The sequence below is a fragment of the Lepidochelys kempii genome, chromosome 27 (assembly GCF_965140265.1).
Source record: "Lepidochelys kempii isolate rLepKem1 chromosome 27, rLepKem1.hap2, whole genome shotgun sequence".
In the NCBI taxonomy this organism is placed as follows: Eukaryota; Metazoa; Chordata; order Testudines; family Cheloniidae; genus Lepidochelys; species Lepidochelys kempii.
Genome location: NC_133282.1, coordinates 13,309,684 through 13,333,959, shown reverse-complemented (window position 1 = coordinate 13,333,959; position 24,276 = coordinate 13,309,684). Strand labels below are relative to the sequence as shown.

At 45.0% G+C, this 24,276-nt stretch overlaps 1 protein-coding gene across 1 annotated transcript in view; it reads left to right on the top strand.

The window, feature by feature from the left end:
• Nucleotides 1-24,276, top strand: part of IGF2BP1 (insulin like growth factor 2 mRNA binding protein 1) — a 55,946-nt gene that overhangs the window by 16,238 nt on the left and 15,432 nt on the right. The gene's annotated exons all lie outside the window — the stretch shown is intronic.

The window sequence follows — 24,276 nt, the reverse complement described above, 5'->3', positions numbered from 1 at the left end:
TCATGGTTGATACACACCCACAGTTCCAACAATTTGAGCCTGAATCTTGGGAAAGGCAGCAGGAGACAGCACAACCCACGTTGTAATTTCTGGCTTCTCAATAGTCTCATTGATTCCCTTTCCAATTTCACTGTCTCCCCCGGGGCTTGACTACATGCAGTCATTACACTAGTTTAACTTAAATTGGTTGGAAAAAAAGTGTAGTTAAAGTAGTCCAAACCCCTGTGTGGACACTCTGGTATTGCTTTTAAACTGGTTATATTGGTTTAACTTGCACCTGCAAATTTACCTCTGCAAGCTGAACTGATTTAAATCAGGTTTAAGAGTGTCCACATACAAAATTGTACCCGTTTCACTAATTACGATAAAATCACAGCTCTAAGAAAGCTGGTGCAATTTCATACGTAGACCAGCCTTAAGAAATAAATGTTTCCATTCTCACAGCTCTCTTAAATTTTCTGCTCCATCTTTCATCCACCTCCCAACGTACATGTGGATCAAGAGTCTAGTATTGTTTTGATTTTTTCCCATCTCCTGGAGTTTTCATTTCTAGTCATCCAGCTTGTGAATCTTGGAGCTATTGTCATACATATCAGTCCCTGCTTGCATGCAATGTTTAATAAAGAAATGTGGCCTTGAATACTACAGTAGATGATGCCTATGGATGATAGGGTGAATTTAGTCTAGTAGTCCATTTTGTCCTTGATCTCTGAGCTAATATCGCTACCAAGGGGACCCAGTTAGTGCCAGTTGAGGTGGCAGATCTGCAGTGGTTATTGGCGGCTGGGTGGAAACCAACTTATTTCACATGGGCCGCTGAACAGCCATGAGATGGTAGCAACTTTTGGTCCTTACTGTACTGTGCTGAGCCCCATTTCTGTTGTGGGGTTAGGATATTGGTGGTAGTTGTACGAAAAGCTTAGCTGGGGCTACAGTTCCTGGCTTCGGCACGAGGAGAACAACAAAAAGAGCCTTTCAATATGTGGCAGGTCGCCAGCAAATTAGAATTGGCCAATAATGCAAAATGGACACGTATAAAATCCATTTATCTTCCCGCCTATTACTTACTGTTAAATTGGCCCTGTCCACAGATACTTGATGTATTGACTTTGGCAGTAACTGTACGCAAGATTAATAGATAGTTCCTCTCTGGGCAAGTGCAGGATAAACTTTCCTGTTAGAGGAGTCATGGGATTTCTTGCACTTTTGGATCATCCTGTTTTGACCATAGTCAGGGACTAGACACTGAGTTAGATGGACCATGGGTCTGGGGTGGCAATTCTGATGAGATACATTGATATTAATAAGGCACCTTTCATCCCAGGATCCCTACCTGCTTTACAAATGCTAATGAATTTAGTCTGGCAACCATCTGTGAGGTAAGGAAATATTTTTATCCCCGTTTTACAGATGGGGGAAACTGAGGCAGGTAACATGACTGCCTAGCAGAGCTGGGACTAGAACCCAGATCATTCTTTGTCTTCTACCCACCAGAGGGCGCCTTTCCTTCTCAACTCACCTCTGGAATAGGTAAGAAAAAAAGGGAATAATTTAGGCTGCGATTTTCTATGGGGACCCAAAGGATGATGCGATTTGGATGCCTGAACCTCTTCATCCCTTTGGAAAATCTGAGGGTCGGTCTACCCTAGAAAGTTAGGTTGACCCAGCTGTGTCTCTCAGGAGCGTGAAAAACTCACACCTCTGAGAAACCTAATTAAGGTGACCTAAGCCCTGCTATAGACAGGGCTAGATCGAAGGAAAAATTCCTCCATTGACCTAGCTACCATCTCTCCGGGGAGATGGATTTACTGCAGGGATAGAAGAACCCCTTCCGTCTCTGTAGCGTTTCTAATGGAGACATACCCAGAGCCGTATATCTGCCTACCGCTAGATGTGATTCTCTCTAGCCATAGATTGGCTATCACCAATCCAAGCACAGATACCCCTTGCCTGTCCTTTACCAAGCTGATTGGTTGAAAAAAATTAATGCTATTGTCCTTACATCTCAAAAATAACTACAGGCTTGGGCAAATAGAATTGTGCAAGTCTGTGCATCTCTCCCGCACACACAAACACGAGTGTAGGATTCTCTGAGATACCCCAAGGTTGTGACTGCAGGAAGATTTCAGCCAGAATCTTCACCTTTGTTGATCTTGCACGGCCGGATCTCCTCAGCATGAGTTTCCTAGATCTCGTCTTCTCTGCACCAGTGACTCTCCAAGGAATTAGTCCTATTTTCTTTCTGCTTTCTCTTCTGTTGCTACTTTAATCTAGTGACTCTATATATTTTTACAGATTTCTTCCTCAGTGGTAGCTCCCCGCAACCTTCTCTTTCTTTTATCCCACCCCCAAATCGCTCTCTTTGGTTTCCCAGTTACATGTTGTCAACTGGAAATATTCTCTCTTTTGCTGGCTCACCACAAAGGTTCGCAACCTTTATGGCCTAACCAGAGGCGCTTAGCATGTGCGGGTTTGCAGAGGTATCCTAAAGGGGCTCGATTAGCAGGTTGAATTTCTGACATAACTCACTGCAGCTCTCGTGGAAAGAAAGGCAAAGAGCAAAATTTTTGCAATACACTTGTCTGGCCTATATCAGCTCAAAAAAATGCTTGTAGAAGAAGACATCTGACAAGCGACAAATATTTATCCAGATGAGTAGCGCAGTAATTCAAATGAACTCATTGCAGGGCTGGGATCAAATATAACTCCTGGGCCAAGGAAGATAATTCTTATCTTGAGCACTTGCGTCGTGCCCCCCCCCCCCCCCCCCCGGTCCTTCTATTAAGCAAACAGTTATTGCTCTCACCAACGATCAGCCTCCGTTGCCCACTTGTTAAAATTTCCAACAAGCACCTTTGTGCTTTCTCCCACGCCGTCCGACGGTGCTCCCCAGAAATCTCTGAGAAACCGATTGTCTTCCTTCCAAACCCTCCTGAAAACTCTCCTGTTCCATGATGCCTACAAAAACCTTGACCACGGTTAGGCTGCTGGTATGCTGTGACCACGGCTGCTCTTTCTGACCAATGTTGTCGCATTGTTTCTTTGTACCTCCCTTGTCTGTCTGTAGCCATCTGTTGTATCTTGCCTTATACTTAGATTGCACACTCTGTGGGACAGGCCCATCTTTTTGTTCTGTGTTTGTACAGCGTCCAGCACAATGTGGGCCTGGTTCATAACTAGGGTTCCTAGGTGCGGTGGCAATACAGGAAAAATAACAACAAAATTAGGGTTTCCCCAAAATTTGAAAGTCCAAGCCCCATTTCAGAAAAATGAAATTAACTCGGTTTCCCTGTCTACCCTGCAGTCCTGCTACTAAAAGCCTACACGTCTTTGTAATTTATATATCTTCTGCGTGCCCCCTCCCCCCTGCTATCCCTTTTGGGAAATGCTAGTACAGATCTCCATGATATGATACTTCCGCTCTCACATGCTTTGGTGAGCAGTGAAATAGGTAGCAATGCTGACATTTCAAATACGTTGTCACTGGCACTGGGTTAGCACCTGTTGAAATGAACCATTCGAACCTCAGAGCCATTGTTTCAGGCTCTCTGGAAACTCAAGCAGGCTCTCTGCATGGATTGCGCTTTCTGCGTGGGTTACATACTCTCACTTCATGCTTTGAAGGTTTTCTTCACAACCACACTAGCTAGAGACTTACTGTTCAAAAGCGGGGGAAGTGAAGTGAAATGAAGTGAAAGCTGAGATCCTGAAGGACAATCGAGTTGTCTGTCTGTGCCCTAGGACTATTCTCTTGTGCCCCCTAGGGCACATGGCCCACACTTTAGGAAGCATTGGGTTAAACACAGAATTTAGAAACTTTGGTTATTCTGTAGCATCACCTGGTGAAGCTTGGAACGTGCTTTGTCATGTCTCGCTAATCTGTAAACTCTCCCAGGCAGGATCTTGCATTCTTATATAGTCTGTGAAATGCATAGTGTATTTTGCTTAATTAAAAAATAAGAATGCCAGCAAGAGAAATCACATATTAGTCCATAGGGCAAAGTGGAAGATATACAGAATTTTGGAGAAAAGGCATAAGGATTTAATAAAACTTACATGGGATTTTGTCCAAGCAGGGGAATAGGACATCAGGACTCCTGGGTTCAAGTCCCAGCAATGCCACTGACTTTGGGTGATATACACAAAGGCACACGACTGTCTGTGCCTCAGTTTCCCTCTCTCTGAAGTGGCTATAATAACATAGTCTTATCTTTACAGAGTTGTTGACAACTTGAAATCTGCTCATATTATAAAAAGGAACAAGTTAAAAGTAGTTTCAGCTTCTATACCTGTCGGACTCACCCGGCCAATGTTTGTGGCTTGACAACCACATTTTCCTATTTACAAAAATGTTGAAAACATTTTAATTTTTTTCTTAAAAATAAGTTAAGCGTGAGATTGTAAGCTCTATGGGGAGGGAATTGTCGTCTTGTTCTGTTTGTACAGCGCCTAGCGTAGTGGGTTCCTGCTCCATGACTGGAATTCCTAAGTGCTATGGTAATACAAATAATAAAGTGTGTGTGTGTAGACTGGGCCACAATTAAGTTTTGTAGCATTGACGTGGTCTGGAACTCTAAGACACTAGCGATGTACATATGTAGACCATGGTTCCCTTAACACAGTTTGACCTGATCTAAAACCAACTGTGTGATAACCTAGGTCTAGGTAAACTTTCTCTTGCCTCAGTGTGGAGGCAGGACTAGATCAGTGCTTCTCAAGCTGTGGTCCACAAACCCCTGGGGTCCTCAGACTATGTCTAAGATTTCCAAAGGGGTCCGCACCTCCAGTCCAAATTTTGTAGGAGTCTGCAAATGAAAAAAGGTTAAGAACCACTGTACTAGATGACCTCTTTCAGTCCCTTTCAGCCCTACATTTCTATGGTTCTATAACAACGTGACTTGGACGCAACTGTGTTGTAACTGGATTCCTTAACACAGTTGTAATTACAGTGTAGACAAAGAACTAGATAAGCTCATGGATTCATGGAGGGTAGGTCAGTCAAAGGCTATTAATCAGGATGGGCAGGGATGGTGTCCCTAGCCTGTTTGCCAGAAGCTGGGAATGGACAACAGGGGATGGATCACTTGATGGTTACCTGGTCTGTTCATTCCTTCTGGGGCACCTGGCATTGGCCACTGTCGGAAGACGGGACACTGGGCTAGATGGACCTTTGGTCTGACCCAGTATGGCCGTTCTTGTGTTCTAAAGGCTCTGGCTGGCTCGCCCTATCCTCCTTCTCTTGTTCTCTTTCCCCCTCTCTGTTTCTCCAGCCCAGTTCTCTCCTCTCTATCTCCTTCCTCCTCTCCCTATCTCTCCCCACCCCCAAGCCTGCTCCACATTCCACCCCCTTTTCTCTCTTAGCTTCTCCCAGCTCATTCTGTATTTTCCACCTTTCCTCCTGACCAAGGATAGGAAGCAGGGCTTTAATGCAGTGGTTTGTGGCCCTATGGAGCGGTTTCTCAGCCTGGCCCTTCAGCTGCATGCTCATAAATACTTCCCAGGCTTCCGTCAGCGGAGGACAGTTCTGCTGGAGGTTGGGATTGCCGGGCAACAGCCGTGGTTGATTGTGTGATCGTTTGTGTGCCGTGGACAGAGCTATCCCTCACATGGGACAGACGGTAGCACCTGTTATGCCCAAGGCTTCTTCCCAGGGTCAGCAGAACAGCTGATAAACTTAGAGGGGGCGAAGATGGTTGACATTGGAGTATCAAGCAGAAGTTTAAAGGCCTGATCCTGATACTTTTAAAGTCTACGGAAATTTTGCCTTTGACTTAAGTGGGAGTAGGAGCAGGGGCAGGCCTTATGAGCCAGATATTCGAAGGAGTCTGAAGCCGGGCTTTCAAGTGTTCAGCATGCACTGTCAGGGCCAGATTCTCCCAAGGGCTCAGCTCCCATGTAGGTGCCTAAACGCGAGTCAGAAAATCAGCACCTGGCAGCTTTTACTTTTTTTGTTTTTAAAAGAGCTCAGCCCCCCACATGCTGATCTCTCTTGAAAATCCAGCTGGTGCCTAAACAGAAACCCAAGTTCCCTGCAAAAATCTGACCCCATGTGTTCACTTCCTGCTTGTTCACCGAAGCTGTGGATGGAAGGCGCTAATTTACACCCATAGGGCAAAATAAAAATCTTGAAATAATTCATAATTTGCTCTCCTAGCAGCTCCCATCCAAAGAGTTGAGAGCCCATTCCAAAGGGCGTGTAGTGTCTTATTGTCCCTGTCTTATAGACAGGAAGCTTCCAACAGCCATAGTGTACCCCCACAAATGCCATGCGTCTCTTTGTCTCCCTCTAGAGGCTAGATTGACAGAGAGAGGTTTATGAGTCTGCTGTTGCCTCCAGGCTTATGGAGGTGGTACTTCAGCTCAAACAGGCTAGACACACCTGCTTATATACCTAGAGGTCCTGGGTTCAATCCCTGCAGACAACCCCAGGCAAGGGGCGTCGTTCCAGTTTCAGTGGTGGGAAAACGTTAAGAGCAGAATTGTCTAGTGTGGACAAGGCCTGAATCTTGCGTCCCTTCTACTGCCACACAGAGGCTAGAGGAAAATAAAAGCGATTGCACCTTTCCCATGGCAAGCGTATGCCTGGCTTTCAGCTACAGCTGGCTTCTCTCTGAGCTCTGCCGAGTCTGGGCTCCCTAGTGGCACGTCACAGCTCCGCCCCCTTCAGTCCAGTTACATGCAGGCTGCATGCCAACTTCATGCTTTTTCCCATGCCACTCCATAATTGGGAGGCGCTCCCTGTGAAAATTTGCAAAGTTCGACGTTATCCTCCTTTAAGTCGCTCTTTAGAACCCTGCTACCCCACCCTGTGCATTTGGCAGAGATTAGGCAGCTGGCATTCTGGGACCTCTCCTTATGAATAATACTTTGAGCATTTTTCATCGGTAGATCGCAAAGCAGCTCAGTATCATGACAGATGGGGAAATGGAGGTACGTTGAGGTGAAGTGGCTTGCACAGGGTCACCCAGCAGGAGCCAGAAACAGAACCTAGCTCTCCTGGGTCCCCTGCCCCATGCTCTATCGACTAGGCCCCCGCTGCATAAGTCTCACTGTAAACTTCTTCTCCCACTGCCTCTGTTGTCACTAATCTTATAAGAATTTTGGGGGAGGGACCTTGTTTTCTTTATATGTACAAACAGCCTCTAGCACAGTGGTTCTCAACCTGTGGGCCGCTTGCGGCCCAATCATCACACAGCTGCGGCCCATGTGACATCCTCAGGGCCACAGAGGTAGTACGGGATGCGGCCCACAATGATAAATAGGTTGAGAACCACTGATCTCACACAATGCTGCCCCTGTCCTTGATTGTAGCCATTACTCTAATACAGGGGCTTTCCACCTTTTTCCTTTTGTGGACCCCTACAAAATTTTGCATGGAGGTGCAGGTCCCTTTGGAAATCTTAGACATAGTCTGCGGACCCCCGGGTGTCCACGGACCACCGGATGAAAGCCACTGTTCTATGGTAACAACAACCTTTCACAGACCCCTTAGACATAGTCTGCAGACCACTGGTTAAAAACCACTGCTGTAATACTATTAATAAGTAATAAAATGCCACCCCCGCCCCAGGTGCATCAGCCAAAACATTATCCAATTACTTTGTTAAATAGGCAGGAGGAGCCAGAGTAGGCCCCAGAGTGTCAATCAAGATCATTCAGTTCTATTTCCATCTGTGGCACTGACCTTGGGCAAATCACTTCCCTGCTCTGTGCCTCGGTTTCCCCATCAGTCAGTTGGGGATGATGTCACTTTTGTGCAGCACTTTGAGACCTCTGGATGAAAAAGCTTAAAAGATTGTTGTTCTCTCACGCATGATTTAATTCTAGCCTTTGTTTGCCAGAAGCTGGGAATGGGCGACAGGGGATGGATCACTTGACGATTCCCTGTTCTGTTCGTTCCCTCTGGGGCACCTGGCGTTGGTCACTGTCAGAAGACAGGACACTGGGCTGGATGGACCTTTGGTCTGACCCAGTTTGGGTCAGTGTCAGTGGGACTGTGGGGACATCGCGCCCATTATGCTCCTGGCAGAAAACCAGAAGACTTAGAAGATGACGAAAAATGTATTGCTATGTTGATTCGTGTCAAGAGAAACTTCCCCCTCACCCCTTGTGGAAAGTTTCAGACTTCCGGAGGGCTGTGTTGAGGAAAGTGGGCTTGGTTTTCATTTAAATCAAATAAAGGAGCAAGTAAGGGATAGGTTTGGTCTGTCATTCATTTCTTGTGGGCTTGACCATCTCTGTAACCAGGTTTCGGATACTGACCCCCCGTAGTCCACATCACTGCACTGGATGGTCAGGACTTCATTCTGCTTCCAGCTTTGCCTTAGGCAAATCACGACTTTCTCTGTCTCTGTTTCTCCAGCTGCCATATGAAGCTGCTAACACCATTGTAAAGTGCATGGAGGTCTATGGATGGAAGTGTCTTGTGTCGGTGCATAAATATCCCTTAGCACTTATCACCAGTGCACCATCTAAATGCAAGATGCACCTTTGGATTCAGACCCAAGTTCTCTCAAAGGCTGAGGGGGCTGGGATCCGGGGTGTTGGTTTGGCCACCATCCTTAGTTGGTTTGTAGAACCAAAGTCCTCTAGGGAGTTCTACAAATCCACAGGCGCTCTCTTGCATGCTAGATCATAATACTAGAGTGTCACACCTTTGATTTCTCTTGGAGGCCCAGTTCATTGCACACAAAAGCGGTGCTCCTTGCATTCCTCCACTCCCCCAAATGATTGATGCAATCCTGAAATCTTTATTCAGACAAGATTCCTATTGGCTAAAATGGGAGTGAGGCTTTCAGGTTTGGCCCCTGTGTGTACACAAGGATCACATCTGAAGTGCAAGCTGCCTTTCGGGCAGCTCAGATTGGCTGTTAACAGCACACAGTAATCCTGTGTGACACGCCAGGAGAGACTCTCTCGTATCCAGTTGAAACAGCAAGGAGGACTTTAGCTAACCAGGGTATCACGTGGGCCCTCCCATCTCTCATGAAAAGTGCCAGGGGATCTCTAAAGATTACATGTGGCCAAGACCTGGGGTGAAAAGAGAGCACCTCACAGAAGCACAGTGCCCCTTTAGCTTTTGCATTTGGATTTTGGAGCCTAGGGCTCCCAGGAGCACAAGTTACTTCCGCTACGGTTGGAACTGACTTAAGTAAACCACATCTTCCTGCAGGTTAGTGCCCAAAGAGAGAAGGCAAAATGGGAGCAACCCCTGCGGTATTGCAGTGCAATATTGCCAGGGCTGCGGAGCCCGGGCGTAGAGGGAGGAGGTGGAAAAGCTGTCAACGGGGGATGGACTCCCATAATGCTGCAGCTCTGTGTCCTCTCCTTAGATCTGTCACTGACCCGTTGTGTGACCATGGCCAAGTCACTTTCTGTTTCTGAGCCACTGTTTCCTCTCCTGTCTTTGATCTGTTTAGACTGTGAGCTTTTCAGGGCAGGGACTGTCTCTTTCCATATATACACAGAGCACCCTGATGTCAGCTGGGGACTTCTAGGCAGGATTCTCATACAATCAGTCATTCAGATGCGAGCTGGAGAGTGGAACCCAGGATGGGGGGAGGCAATGCAGAGGAGCTCCTCTAACTATGCAGAGCAGATCTGAGTTGGGGAGGAGATGGGAAAGCAGGAGACGGCAGCACACATTGGAGCCGAGCCGTGACGCACACAGGAGAAGAGGGGTGCACGACAAAGCACTAGTGAGATGCTCAGCGCAGATCTGATCACACCCCCAAACGAAGCTGCTTTTTCTTCTCTCCAGCTGCATTGCTTTTAAACCTCCACTCGACTCTCGTTCTCTGGCAAAGGGATTATCCCCATTCCCCCTCGCCCTGCTTTCGGTTCACGAGAAGGGCAGGTTCCCCTGCACAATAGTGCCTGCCAAACTCCATGCCCTGCAAGTCCCCATCCTCCTGTTTCATGCTGAAGCTGGTACCTGGCCATCCCCACCCACTAAAACCAGGCTATGCCCCCTCTTTGGGGCCATGCCACCTCTGACATGCCGGTCTGCTCCAGGGGAATTACCAGCAGAGTCTCAATTAAGTGGGAAGCTCTTGTCAGCCCCTCGAATGCATAAATAAAGGCAGTTTCTGGAGATCTGCCCTGGGGTCTGACAGCTGAACCTGGCCTCGTGTATTTCACAGTGATATTTAAAGGAAAAGAGTCCTGAACAGGGGGATCTCCTGGTGATCTTTGTGATGGAAGGCATGTAACATGCTGACATTAATATTGAATCTACTTAATCTAGACGCCTCCTTGAGGACTCTTTCTCAAATGAGTCTAGATTTTGTTCCGAGAGCATTCGTGCTCTTGCTAGGAAACATTTAGGTTTTCCATGGGACGGTAATAGCTACGCTTCATCCTTTGTCGTTAACTAGCACCTCTCGTCCATCGATCTCCGAGTGCTCGGCAAAGAATAGTAAGTGTCATTCTGCCCATTGTACAGGTGGGGAAACTGAGGCTCCTAGTTCTGTGTTCAGACTGTGCCTTTACTATCTTAGTTATTTATAAGGCACCTTGGAACCTAAAGATGGTATTAATATAATATAATTAATATAAGATAAATGTATTTGTGGTGCAGTAGCACCTGGGATCTGCAGTCATGGACCAGACCCACATTATGCTAGGTGCTGTAGAAACAGAGCAAAAACTCAGTTCCTGCCCCAAAGACCTTTCAGTCTATGTATAAGACACAAGACAACAGGTGAATACAGACAGACCGATGGGGGAGCAGACGGAAACAATGAGACCATATTGGGTGAGGGTTAGGGTTGATTATATTTAGGCTTGGAAGGATTCGATTTTTATTGGTCAATGTTGGTAAACATTGACTTCACCCCACACGCGCGCACACGTTTCCGTCAATGAAAATCAAAATTTACAGATTGGCAAAGTAAGAAAAATGCAACTTGATAACTTGGTATTTGCTCTGTGTGTTTGATGTGTGATGATAATTTTTTACCCGTTATAAAGCTTTAACTTTCTGAATCTCAGTGCCAACTATCATTAAATAATTATCATTTGATATCCTCTCCCGCCCCAATTTCTGGCCCCCAATAAATTTCCTACAATTGTGGAAATTTAAATCAATTATCAAATGCATGTCAAAGGCTCTCTACTGCTACCAGATAACAGAGATTCTCCATGGAGAAGACCTGTGCTGTTTGGAGAAAGAGGGTCTTGTTTCTACCCCCACAATGCAAAGCATGGTAAAAAGCATTAAGTTCTGACTGGTCACAGATTTGTTGCACTAACATAGTGCTTTCTCGTCATCTATGGATCTTTAAGCAATCTACAGGGTGGAAATTCCCTGCCTTTTCTCCTCTCTCCCCACCTGTGGAAATTTGCAGAGAGCTGTGAAAGGAAGGTTGGTACAGTGATTAGAACACTAGTCTCTGCCTTGGGGAACCTGGGTTCAAATCCTTGCTCTGCTACTGACTTCCTGTGTGATCTTGGGCAAGTCACTTAGCCTGCCTGTACCTCAGTTCCCTGTAAAATGTGGGTAATATCACTTTCCTAACTCAAAGAGTTTGGGGAAAATGCAGAATACCTTAAAGATTGGGAGATGCTCTGGTAACGGGCCATAGAAAGACCTAAAATTGAAAGAAGTTTGCTTTTGGATTTCATAAATACATGCGGGTCAGTGAAGTGTCTGGAAGAGAATGAAGGAGGAAGGTGTTCGGGATACACTGCAGTCTGCTGCTGGCATTTTCTATTTAATACAAGTAGCAAAATTGGGAAGATATAGGAGTTTCCATTAGCATTGAGGCCTTTCTGGGAATAGTTTGGTTCCCCTCCCCCACCCCCCCGAATAGCCCCGCAGCTGCTCTTTTTTTTTAATTTATTTTAAAAAGCAGCAGCATGTGGACAGAATCCTGTGACAGAGACTCTAAGGGAGACACATTTTACCAGGTGGAATTGCTGCTTGCAATGTAAGGAAGGTTTTGAAGTGGGATCTTGCTGTCAGTGTAAGACAAATAGTAGTTTGTGCCGTTGGAAAACACCCCCTTCCTCGCTCTTAGCAGCCGGTAGCTTCCCAGGAATCAAGCAGCACCAGATTATTATTTGTATTATGTACGGGTTGCAATCGAGATCGGGGCCCTGGGGTGCTAGGCGCTATACCAGACACATACTGAGAGGCAGCCCCTGCCTCCAAGAGAGTGAAATTGATCATGATACCTTAGCAAGGGTACTTCAGCCACGCAAAAGGGAAGAGGTCCTAGGAGTCTCTGGCTTTGGCACATCATGAGTTGAATGCCGGGGAACTGCCTTGTGGTGAGTTCTTTATTTGGAGTAAAAGCTGTGCTCTGAGCGGAGGTCAGAGAGAGCAGGATCGGACCGTCCGTTTCAGTGTTGCAATGAATGGAGTTTCCCATGAAGTGGCAGGTGCCACTCTGTGTTTTTTAAAAATAAGAGTGGTTTATTTATAAGTTTGTTCATTCATTACTTCACCCCTCAGACACGGCCATTGCTGAGATTTCAGAAGGAGCCAGAATGTGAAAGGTTGTTAGTCTTTGACTGAAAGGTGAGTAGACAAGGTAGGCGAGGTAATATCTTCTATTGGACCAACTTCAGGTCCTGAAGAAGACGCTGTGTAAGCTCAAAAGCTTGTCTCTTTCATCAACAGAAGCTGGTCCGATAAAAGATATTCTCTCACCCACTTTGTCTCTCTAATATCCTGGGAGAAACGCGGCTACAACTGCACTGCAAACAACAACGGAAGGTGCAGGGCTGTCACTCACTGCTGGGGAACTTCATTTCAAGCTGTACCCCTTGTGCTATAATGGCCTTTATTCTACTGCTGAATATGCATACCACTGCCCTCTACTGGGCAGAATTGAAACTACACAATTCTGTAATAAGCCCTATACTGCTATAACCTCCTTTGGGTTAAGTATTTAACAGCTCTGTTGTTCTCGGGCAGGAGGGGTCTTGTCCCTGTTGTTGCCATGGTTTGTTATAGTAGGTGGGTGTTACAGGTTTTTAGGAGTCATTTATGTTCAGCTATAGATATAAAGAGAGACAACATGAAGAATGGAAAGGAGGCTGATAAAGAATGCCTTAGAATAATATGTAGCATCTTTGATTAGAAGATCTTAAAGTTAATTAATTCATTAATTAAGCCTCAGTAGCCCCTGTGAGAGGCAAGCAGATATCCTCTGCGTTTTGCTGTGGGGAAACTGAGGCTGGTGAGCTAAGTGATTTCCAAAATGTCACCCAGCAAGACTGCGCAAGAGCTGAAAATAGAACCCTGAGGTCTCCATTCACCTAGAGTTAGGGATCAGACAGACATTTTCTCCCCCCGCTCCTCCCCAATTCATTCTTGCTAATCTACAGAAGCTGCAATCAGAGGGGTTTTTTGTTTGTATGAAGAAAAATCAGATTCCACCTACAAACTCGTGGGAAGGGGGTGCGATACGAACAGTTCTTGCCTGCACAGTGAACACCTGGGAGGCTAGATTATGGTCATGTATGTGAGGAATACATTCTTTGAGCATGCGGATGCTTGTAGCTGTCGGAAGAAGTTTTAGGGGTAAGCAGTAGTCAAACACATGTTTTCTTCTATCAGTTTAAATCCTTTTGACCCTCTCTGAACTGTGACATTCCTTGCATTCTCAACTTCTTCAGCAATCACTCTTCCATTCATTTCAGGGCATGGCTTAGCTAGCATCCAAGCAAGGGATTTGATTTCATATCACACTTCCCCCAAAAGAAAATAGCAAATCAGACTGAAGTTTTTCTAACCCAACCCGTTGGCTTCTGTGGGAGCTGTGGCATTTTCCATATCTGAACTTTCCTGTCTTCTGAATTGATTCGCACTTTTATGTCTCATTTTGACTGGAACTTCCAAAAGAAAAAAGCAAAGGTTTTAAAAGATTTTCTCCCTCTTAGGTCGCATGGAGTTGATTTGATTTTTCCCCCAGTTCAGCTGAGAGACCTCAGTAAACAGAGTTTTCCAGCCATTTGGTTTCACTGAGCTGGAAGGAAGATGTAGGGCTGGATATGGGGCATTTTCAGATTAGTAATATGGATCATTCCAAGGTGAACAGTGAGTCAGATATTTTTCCTTTTCGGGTAAAACAACCCATGGGGGATCCTTTAATGTCATTGGTGATTTAGATTATTTCAGCCAGCGCCTTAGCTGGTGTAAATCAGTGTAGCTCCACCGACTTAAACTAGCTGAGGATCTGGCCCATTAAATTTTGTTTATACCAACATGGCTCCATGTCAGATTTCATATCTTGGATGAAATCCTGGCCCCAGGAAGTCATTGACAGCTTTGCCATTGACTTTGATGGAGCCAGGATTTCATCCTTTGTTCATGGTGAAACCTACAAAAGATTTGTGATGTTGCCGCACCGGGGTTCTACAACTGGGGATCGTGACCCCTCAGGGGGTCGTGAGGTGATTACGTGGGGGGGTCATGAGCTGTCAGCCTCCACCCCCAAGCCCTGCATCACCTCCAGCATTTATAACAGTGTTCAATATAAAAAAGTGTTTTTCATTTATGGGCGGTGGTGGTTGCATTCAAAGGCTTGCTGTGTGAAAGAGGTCATCAATGCAAACTGTTGTAGCAGAACATGGTGGTAGCCTTGTATGGGTAAAGTGCTTTTGGCCTCTTTTTATTTAGGAACATTTCTTCTTCTCACTTAGAACTTAACTAAACCCCGTTCTGAATGTTTATTAATTTACTGATTTAGCATGTAATTAGAGCAAACAATCAATAATGACTAATAATAAGCATCCCCTCTTTCTGGTTGTGTAATCTCATCTTCTTGATTCTTCTTCTTTGACAATTTTGTGACTCTGTAATTCTGGGGCAAGTGTGAACAGATCTGAGCCTATTTAACAGTCTCTCTTTGAGCTGTCTTGATCAGCTGCAGTGGGTCAGAGGAGTCATGTGGCATTGGTTCTGCTCCCTGATTGAATGAACACACAAGCACGGCTCATTGCAAACTGGTTCCCATGAATCATGTGGGACTGAAAATTCTGAATGATCATGAAAAGCAAAGGCAAAAGGGAGAGGAACGTTGTTGAAGCAAATGCAGTTAAAATTGTGAAGGAATTGTAGTGGACATTTTTTGCACTATTTAACCCAGTTCTGTGTGTAATAAAGAAAGTAGATATTTATCCATGTAATATGCCAGCTAAGTGTGTTGTGTCAATAGAGGATAATAGCCTACTACTGCTACTAGCTTAACTAAATTAACTCACCCGGAATCATGAGGTAGAGGCCCATTTGTCTGAGCTGATAGTTCAAGGCTTTATCCCTGCTGATGACCTTCAGCTATGGGCTGATACAGGAATGCCTTAAAATAAATCTAATTTATATGCCAACTTTTTGCTAGTAAAGTAAGACGTCTGAGATGCAAAAGCAAGGGAAGTTGGAGGCAGAACCGCCCTAGCAATTGCTTCTCAATACCCCCTCCCCCGGGTTTGGCTTCAGTGGGGTTACCCATTGTTCTATAGTTGTTAGGGTCCTGATTCTCCATCTCCACGCACTTTGTGTCGTCACTTGCAGCTAGGTGAATCAAACCCTTAGTTTTTGTGTAGGCCCTGTCTACAATAACAGACTCCTAAACAGAAGATGGGTGGTCCAGTGGTTAGGCTGCTAGCTTGTGATTTGGGAGACCTGGGTTCAATTCCCTCCTTGGTTGTCTACTTCCTGTGAGACCTGGGGCAAATTGCTTAATCGTTCTGTGCCTTAATGTCCCCTCATAAATGGGATAATAGCACTGCCTTGCCTCACAGGAGTGCATTGTGAGGCTAACTACATTAAAGATTGTGAGGTGCTCAGATACTACAGCAATAGAAGTGCCGTAGCTATCTAATGCAGCTGCTGTGCCCTGGTGAACGGTGCTGCATAAAAGCAGGGTAGGGCCCCCAGGTTCATAAGGTGGATCTCTTGTTACACTGCTGCAGGTTTCCTGAATGCAGAACACGCCATTGTCTATGATAAGACAGATCTGTACAAATTCTGTGCCCGGGCGGCCAGTGGATATTTGTCTAGTGGTGTGGAACGTGAGCCAGCGTGGGGGGAGGTTCAGTGAAGCTGCGGTGTCTTAGAACACGCTGGCCGACTTTCTGGCTGGCTGACGCAGTGGTGTAAAATGGTCCCAGGATGGCACTACTTTCCAGGTCATTGCTGGATGCAATTCAGTAAGTGGACTGGTTGCTCTTGAGCGCTTGAGTCATGTAGGGGATCAGCTACCTGGGAAATCAATCCTCTCTCCTTATACTGCCAAGACAGTTGATTAGCAGTGATGTGCAAGCTAACGGTTTCCTATATCTGAACATTTGGATGCCAAGAGTTAGGGGTTTCTTAGTCTTGGAGAATTCTGAGCTTTCAAAATCGTGCCGAGTTGGGTCTGAGTATTTGACCTTTTGGGCATGGTATAAAACTCACCCAAGCATAGAGCTTATTGGAGTGGTGGTTCTGTATGTTACTATTTGAGCAGAACAAACAACTCATAGTGAAATAATTTGATGGCTCTCCATTTTGCCTTCCTTTTGGGGCAGGGTGGATTGATTTAAATCAAAAGTGATTGAAATTGGCAAGCAGGAAACCTTGATTTAAATATCCAATTTTAATCTAGTTTGGCATTTGTACTTTTTAGCTATTTTCCTAAAGAAAGGCTGATTCTCATTGGTTGATATCTATTAAAAACATGTTGATTTGCAACTAAACATTGCCTTTGCACTAAATATTGTACTACTTTTTGCTAGCTAGGAGGATGCACAAAATATATACACATTTATTTAAGCAATTATATAGCTTCACATACGTATGTTCTTAATTTTTAAGAATTTTATGTTAGAAAAAGGGTGAATATTACATTTCTTTACTAGATGATTCATTTTTTCCTTCATGAATTGTGTCAAGCTGAATTGGATGGAAATTGGAATTGAATTAAAAATATATAACAGCATTTTAAAATAGTTTTTGTTAGTTAAATAATTACCTTTAATGTGCTGGATACATCAGAATATGTTTGTCAAAACCTGATTTGTATTTAAAACTAATTGCTATAGGAAACAAAGAGGATCTGTATTTAGTGAATTGAACTGATTGTTCTGGTCATCCCGTCCTTCAGGATTTTAGAATTAGTAGATCTCATCCTCTTGAACCTCATTTTTATTCATAGATTGAAAAAGAAAAACAAGTTTTCCTGCTTTTTCAGCTTCCAATCAATTTCTCAACTTTGAATGAACTAGTCATTGAGTTGGAGAAGTTGAAGAAACCAAAATGAAGGTTCTCATGGGTGACTTTAATTTTCCTGATATCTGCTGGGAGAGCAATACAGCGGTGCATAGACAATCCAGGAAGTTTTTGGAAAGCGTAGGGGACAATTTCCTGGTGCAAGTGCTAGAGGAGCCAACTGGGGGGGAGCTTTTCTTGACCTGCTGCTCACAAACCGGGAAGAATTAGTGGGGGAAGCAAAAGTGGATGGGAATCTGGGAGGCAGTGACCATGAGTTGGTTGAGTTCAGGATCCTGACACAGGGAAGAAAGGTAAGCAGCAGGATACGGACCCTGGACTTCAGAAAAGCAGACTTCGACTCCCTCAGGGAACGGATGGGTAGGATCCCCTGGGGGACTAACATGAAGGGGAAAGGAGTCCAGGAGAGCTGGCAGTATTTCAAGGAATCCCTGTTGAGGTTACAGGGACAAACCATCCCGATGTGTCGAAAGAATAGTAAATATGGCAGGCGACCAGCTTGGCTTAACGGTGAAACATAAAAATCTTAAACATAAAAAAGAAGCTTACAAGAAGTGGAAGGTTGGACATATGACCAGGGAAGAGTATAAAAATATTGCTCGGGCATGTAGGAATGAAATCAGGAGGGCCAAATCACACTTGGAGCTGCAGCTAGCGAGAGATGTCAAGAGTAACAAGAAGGGTTTCTTCAGGTATGTTGGCAACAAGAAGAAAGCCAAGGAACCTGTGGGCCCCTTAATGAATGAGGGAGGCAACCTAGTGACAGAGGATGTGGAAAAAGCTAATGTACTCAATGCTTTTTTTGCCTCTGTCTTCACTAACAAGGTCAGCTCCCAGACTGCTGCGCTGGGCATTACAACATGGGGAATAGATGGCCAGCCCTCTGTGGAGAAAGAGGTGGTTAGGGACTATTTAGAAAAGCTGGACGTGCACAAGTCTATGCACTTGGCCGGACGAGTTGCATCCGAGAGTGCTAAAGGAATTGGTGGCTGTGATTGCAGAGCCATTGGCCATTATCTTTGAAAACTCGTGGCAAACGGGGGGAGTCCCGGATGACTGGAAAAAGGCTAATGTAGTGCCAATCTTTAAAAAAGGGAAGAAGGAGGATCCTGGGAACTACAGGCCAGTCAGCCTCACCTCAGTCCCCGGAAAAATCATGGAGCAGGTCCTCAAAGAATCAATCCTGAAGCACTTACATCAGAGGAAAGAGACCAGGAACAGTCAGCATGGATTCACCAAGGGAAGGTCATGCCTGACTAATCTAATCGCCTTCTATGATGAGATTACTGGTTCTGTGGATGAAGGGAAAGCAGTGGATGTATTGTTTCTTGACTTTAGCAAAGCTTTTGACACGGTCTCCCACAGTATTCTTGTCAGCAAGTTAAAGAAGTATGGGCTGGATGAATGCACTATAAGGTGGGTAGAAAGTTGGCTAGATTGTCGGGCTCAACTGGTAGTGATCAATGGCTCCATGTCTAGTTGGCAGCCGGTGTCAAGTGGAGTGCCCCAGGGGTCGGTCCTGGGGCCGGTTTTGTTCAATATCTTCATAAATGATCTGGAGGATGGTGTGGATTGCACTCTCAGCAAATTTGTGGAGGATACTAAACTGGGAGGAGTGGTAGATACGCTGGAGGGCAGGGATAGGATACAGAGGGACCTAGACAAATTGGAGGATTGGGCCAAAAGAAATCTGATGAGGTTCAATAAGGATAAGTGTAGTGTCCTGCACTTGGGACGGAAGAACCCAATGCACAGCTACAGACTAGGGACCGAATGGCTAGGCAGCAGTTCTGCAGAAAAGGACCTAGGGGTGACAGTGGACGAGAAGCTGGATATGAGTCAGCAGTGTGCCCTTGTTGCCAAGAAGGCCAATGGCATTTTGGGATGTATAAGTAGGGGCATAGCGAGCAGATCAAGGGACGTGATTGTTCCCCTCTATTCGACATTGGTGAGGCCTCATCTGGAGTACTGTGTCCAGTTTTGGGCCCCACACTTCAAGAAGAATGTGGATAAATTGGAGAGAGTCCAGTGAAGGGCAACAAAAATGATTAGGGGACTGGAACACATGAGTTATGAGGAGAGGCTGAGGGAGCTGGGATTGTTTAGCCTGCAGAAGAGAAGAATGAGGGGGGATTTGATAGCTGCTTTCAGCTACCTGAAAGGGGGTTCCAAAGAGGATGGCTCTAGACTGTTCTCAATGGTAGCAGATGACAGAACGAGGAGTAATGGTCTCAAGTTGCAGTGGGGGAGGTTTAGATTGGATATTAGGAAAAACTTTTTCACTAAGAGGGTGGTGAAACACTGGAATGCGTTACCTAGGGAGGTGGTAGAATCTCCTTCCTTAGAGGTTTTTAAGGTCAGGCTTGACAAAGCCCTGGCTGGGATGATTTAACTGGGAATTGGTCCTGCTTTGAGCAGGGGGTTGGACTAGATGACCTTCTGGGGTCCCTTCCAACCCTGATATTCTATGATTCTATGATTAATGAAAAATTCAGATTAAAAAATGAAGCCCACGCGGTTTTTATTTATCCTGATTTGGGGGATGGTCTGCAAAACTCTCCAGCAAGTTTTTTGGAATTTATTAATAATTCAGAATGAGCCAAACAGATATAACCAATTCCCTTTACTTTCTCATGCTCTCTGAGCTCTGTTGGTTGAAGAGCTCTCAAACACCCTGGTGAATACTTCGATAGATACAGTTACGATTGCAAGTCACACAGTAGGGTTTCTATTCCCTGGATATATGAACATAACCTATATCAGGCTTTCAGCACATTTGCGTGGGCAAACCTAATATTTGGTCTCTGGGAGCATTTTGACTCTTATTTGGTTGGGTAATTTCAAATCAATGGCCAGGCCCCCAGGGCCGGTACACATGGCAGCTTTTTATTGTTCGACATCGAAAGAAAATAAAATCAAAAAGCTAAATGCATCCTTAACTACTCCTGGCGTGCGTCCTGCCTAAGGCATTCAGCACTGCATTTAGCTACATGCTATTCAGCAAAGCACCTGGGACCTGATCAAAGGCCACTGACATCAGTGGAAACGTGGCGCTTACAGATGTGACAGACTGATATGGCCCCCATCCTGTGCTGTCAAAGCACCTCACAAGCTTTTGTTCTCAGAACGCCCCGCCCTGGTGAGAGAGAGAGAAGTGCTATTACCACCATTTCACAGCTGGGGAATAGAGGCACAGAGAACCGTAAGGCTGGGGTTGAAAACCGACCGCGCATTAGCCTGCTGCTCACTAGCTGCTTGTGTGGACCCTGCCGCCGCTTGCTAGAGGTTCCCTGGCGTGCTTTGACCTACGTCCCTTTCAAACGGCAGTAGATCAAAGCACAGTAGGAAGCTTTTAGAGCATGGCAGCAGGGTCCCGGACAGAGTGCATGGCACGCTGCTTGGCATAGATTAATACCCCAGCTTGCCGAGCATGAACTGTCCATCTAGACAAGTGACTTGCCCAAGGTCATAAAGGAAGCCTGTGGCACAGCAGGGGCTTGAACCAAGTCGTCGGCTAGCGCCATAACCAATGAACCATCCTTCCTCTTGCTGGACCATCCCATTGAAGCCTGAATTTGAGCATGAGCGTTAAGGTCTCTGCTGAATGCGGATGGACTCCCAAATTGGACCTGTGTGCTGGAGTTCAGACCACTCACTGAGCATGGGACAACTGTATCCCTTCACCTCCCTTCAGCCTGCGTCACATCACGCAGGATTTGGTCCATTGCGAGCCACCTTCCGATGGTAGGAGGTGATTTAAAAGGATTAAATCTAACCATGGGGGGGAAAAAAACCCCGTTCCTGAGCGTTTGACATTGGGTAACAATCTACGCAACAAGAAAAGGAGGACTTGTGGCACCTTAGAGACTAACCAATTTATTTGAGCATGAGCTTTCGTGAGCTACAGCTCACTTCATCGGATGCATGCCATGGAAACTGCAGCAGACTTTATATATACACAGAGAATATGAAAAAATACCTCCTCCCACCCCACTGTCCTGCTGGTAATAGCTTATCTAAAGTGATCATCAGGTGGGCCATTTCCAGCACAAATCCAGGTTTTCTCACCCTCCACCCCCCCACACAAATTCACTCTCCTGCTGGTGATAGCCCATCCAAAGTGACAACTCTTTACACAATGTGCATGATAATAAAGTTGGGCCATTTCCTGCACAAATCCAGGTTCTCTCACCCCCCTCCCAAAAACCACACACACAAACTCACTCTCCTGCTGGTAATAGCTCATCCAAAGTGACCATTCTCCCTACAATGTGCATAATTAAGGTGGGCCATTTCCAGCACAAATCCAGGTTTTCTCACATCCCCCCCACCCCCATACACACACAAACTCACTCTCCTGCTGGTAATAGCTCATCCAAACTGACCACTCTCCAAGTTTAAATCCAAGTTAAACCAGAACATCTGGGGGGGGGGGGGGTAGGAAAAAACAAGAGGAGCTCATGCTCAAATAAATTGGTTAGTCTCTAAGGTGCCACAAGTACTCCTTTTCTTTTTGCGAATACAGACTAACACGGCTGTTACTCTGAAATCTACGCAACAGTAGTTTTCAGAGGAGCTATGCCTACGCGTTTCACTGCAGTACCGGTGTCCCCAGCACTCTGCTCCCTTCTGAAGCGAACGCCGGGAAGCCCATTGAGCCCCTCGGTGCTGCGCTCATCTCAGCTGTTTGTGGCAGCTGCTGTGAACAGGTCGGAGTGGGAGTCAGTGAGGTAAATTTGGCTTTGAAATAAAAAAGATTCTTTTCTATTTTGGGAACTCGAGGTTAGGAGGAGCCAAGATGTGACTGGAGAAGTGGCCTGTTATCAACTTGAACGTGTAATTTAAATAAAAAAGAAAACTTTTCTCTTCTAAACCATTAAAATTAGAGCATGTTTTATAGTCCCTCCCTCCGACCCCTGTGTAGAGATTCCCCTCAGTCTTGTATGACCTCCAGAGATTCCACTTCACTTACTTACAGTTCAGTTTTGCTCTTGGGATCAGCCTTAGGTGGATGAAATTTTAGTTTTCTGTAGAGATGGGTTCCAGCCAGAGTATTGGGAACCTAGGTCTAGATTCCAAACAACGCAGGCTTTGAGGTATTTGAAGCAGTAGGTTTAGTTTTGGGCCTGTCCTTCATTTCCTGCAAGATTTTCTATAAAATGTATATTGATGGATCATTTTTCCACTAATTGTACCTTGGATCATATTAAAAAAAAAAAGTGTTTAACAGAAATCCAATATTTCAGTGTGAACAGTCAGAAAAGGAAGAAGCGTTCAATAAATATTTCTGTTCTGTCTTTGTGGAAAAAGCCAGATGATGTACTCATATTAAATGATGATGAAATACTTTCCAACAATAGCTCCAGAGGTTGCTAAACAGCAGTTGCTAAAGTTAGACATTTTTAAATCTGCCGGTTCGGATCACTTGATTTAAAGTGCTTTAAAAGAGCTGGCTGAGGAGCTTTCTGGACCATTTGCTGATTTTCAATAAGTCTTAGAACCCCAGGGAAGTTCTGGAGGACTGGCAGAAAGCTAATGTTTTGCCACTGGTTAAAAACGGTAAAGGGATGATCCAGATAATTTTAGCCCTCTCTGCCTGACAGTGATTCTAGGCAAAATAATGAAATAGCTGATATTGGAGTTAATTAATAAAGAATTAAAGGAGAGTAATGTAAATTAGTGCCAGTCCACATGGGTTTATGGAAAATAGATCTAGTCAAACCCACATAATATCTTTTTAATAAGATTACAAGTTTGGTTGATAAAGTAATTGTTAATGTAATAAACTTCAGTCAGGCATTTCACATGGTACTGCATGTCATTTTGATTAAAAAACCAGAATTGTACAAAATTAACATGATGCACATGAAATGGATTAAAAACTCTCTGATAGGTCTCAAAATTTAATTGTAAATGGGGAATCGTCATCGAGTGGTTGTGTTTCTAGTGGGGTCCTGAAGGGATCAGTTCTTGGCCCTACGCTATTTAATATTTAATAACAGAAAATCATTTAGTGATGAAGTTTGCGGATGACACAAAGATTGGGAGAGTGGTAAATAATAAGAGACAGGACACTGAAATAGCAATCTGGATTGCTTGGTAAACTGGGTGCAAGCAAAAAAATATGCATTTCAAAAAGGTCAAAAGAAAAGTCACGTGTCTAGGAACAAAGAATCCAGGCCATGCTTACAGGAGCGGGAAGATGCTATCCTGGAAGCAGCAACTCTGCAAAAGACATGGGGGTCCTGGTGGATAATCTGCTGAACATGAGCTCCCAGTGCAACAGAGTGGCTGAATAGGGGAATGCAATCTTTGGATGTATGAACGGGAAGATCCAGCAGGAGTAAAGAGGTTATATTACCTCTGTATTTGGCACTGGTATGACGGCTGCTAGAATACTGTGTTCAGTTCTGGTATTCACAGCTGAAGAAGAGTGTTGGTAAATTGGAGAGGGTTCAGAGAAGAGCCACGAGAATGATCAAAGGACTGGAAAACATGCCTTATTTTGAGAGATTAAAGAAGCTCAATCTGTTCGTCTTATCAAAGAAAAGGTTAAGGGGTGATTTGATCGCAGTCTGTAAGTACCTCTATGAGGAACAGAAATTTGATAATAGAGGGCTCTTCAATCTAGCAGACAAAGGTCTAGCAAGATCCAATGGCTGGAAATTGAAACTAGACAAATTTAGACCAGGAATAAGAGAAGTTTCTAGCAGTGAGGGTAATTAACCACTGGAACAGTTAACCAAGGGTTGTGGTGGATTCTCCTTCATTAGAAGTTTTTAAATCAAGACCGTCCATTTTCCAAAAAGATCTGCTCTAGTTAAAGCAGGAATTAATTCAGGGAAAGACCCCTGGCTTGTGTTATGCAGGAGGTCAGAACAGATGACCAGAGTGGTCCCTTCTGGCCTTAAAATCTATGAATCCATAATGGCAAAAGCACTTCTGTGTCAGCATAACTGACTCTACCCTGAAGCTTTTTCTGGTACAGAAGTGTCATAAAGAAATCATACCCCTCACCAACACTGCTGTACTGGCAAACGTTTCCAGTGTAGACCTGG